The sequence below is a fragment of the Empidonax traillii genome, unplaced genomic scaffold (assembly GCF_003031625.1).
Source record: "Empidonax traillii isolate 1590-97213 ecotype Southwest subspecies unplaced genomic scaffold, ASM303162v1 scaffold957:size654520, whole genome shotgun sequence".
NCBI classification, from domain to species: Eukaryota; Metazoa; Chordata; class Aves; order Passeriformes; family Tyrannidae; genus Empidonax; species Empidonax traillii.
The window spans coordinates 432,135-433,590 of NW_020956150.1; the positions used below are offsets into that span (position 1 = coordinate 432,135).

General features: G+C 42.1%; 1 protein-coding gene across 1 annotated transcript in view; it reads left to right on the forward strand.

Moving 5' to 3' along the window:
* GDPD1 (glycerophosphodiester phosphodiesterase domain containing 1) overlaps positions 1–1,456 on the forward strand; it is a 15,833-nt gene that overhangs the window by 1,101 nt on the left and 13,276 nt on the right. The gene's annotated exons all lie outside the window — the stretch shown is intronic.

The window sequence follows — 1,456 nt, forward strand, 5'->3', positions numbered from 1 at the left end:
GAGACATGTAAATTTTCCATTTATTAAGTTGCCATATGTAAAAAATAAATGCTGGTTTTCGTAAAGTGCTGATCCTTTATTACAAGATGGTTTGGTGATAGCGCTTTTCCCTGTCCTGTCTTTGTACGTAAATACTTAGGGATGTTTAAAAATTAGTGTTGCCTGAAATCAAGAGTTTCCTGTGTCATACTGAGGCAATGATGAGCAGAATTTTTCACTTCTTCTAAACAAGTTGTTTGTATGTAGGCAATAGATACTTTTAATGTGGTAATGGGAGAAATAATTTGTCTTTAAAAAAAGGTACTGCAGTTCTGATGTGTATTAACAGCCAGAAACTGCTTACCTATATCAAGTTGAAATGTCTTACACTATTTGTATTCATCAATTAGATTTTGTTATAAGGCCAGCTTAATTTCATATTTTGGATTAACAGATCCCTTTGGAAACTGAACCTGCTTGTAAGTCTGTGGAAAATGCAGAGGTAAATAAGCTGGTTCTCTATAAAAACCTGCAGCTTAATGGTCTGTATAGCCTGATTTGTAGTGATTAAACAGACTTTTGGTTGTTAAAAGGTCCAGTTTGAACCTCAGATTGAGGGAGTTTGGGTAATTATATAATACTACGTGATGTTCTAAAGGGTGATTTAAATCCTGTGAACATCGCCGTGGCTGTCGATGCCAAAAAATTAGCCACAGCAAATCAACTTTTAACTTCTGCCGAGGTAAGAGGTACTAGCGACAGCCGCCTGTATGCTGAGACCTAATTTAATTTCTAGAATATTTGTTTCCAATTAGCATGTGGACAAAATTTAATTTGCCGATTTGCCATAGTACAATAATTATACTGCATGACCGGATTCGAGACCTGGTTTCTGCTCGGAATACGACATCTCTGAGGGGCTGGGTGTGGGAAATGCATCCCTCCCATTTGGAATATGACATCTCTGAGGGGCTGGGTGTGGGAAATGCATCCCTCCCATTTGGAATATGACATCTCTGAGGGGCTGGGTGTGGGAAATGCATCCCTCCCATTAGGGTTTGAAGTAGGTGATGTTTAGAGATCCCTTCCTACCCAACTGCTCTGTGATTCCATGATCTCTGAGGGGCTGGGTGTGGGAATCGCAGCCCTCCCATTCTGAATATGACAGCTCTGAGGGGCTGGGTGGGGAAAACCCATCCCTCCTGTTCAGAATACAACATTAGGGGTTGGGCTGGATGAGCTGTGGAGGTTCCTTCCAACCCAAACCATTTTATGATTCTGTGATTTCTGAGGAGCTGGGCGGGTATAAAACGTACCCCTCCTGTCTGGAATATGATATCTCTGAGGGGCTGGGTGGGGAAAAACACAACCCTCCGCCTGCCAGGAGGGAGCAGCGGCAGCGAGGTGGGAAACTAAGGCGTCTAATTGAGAGCTGCCCACACCATTTGGCAAGTGGGTTTGGTTTTTTTTTTTTTTT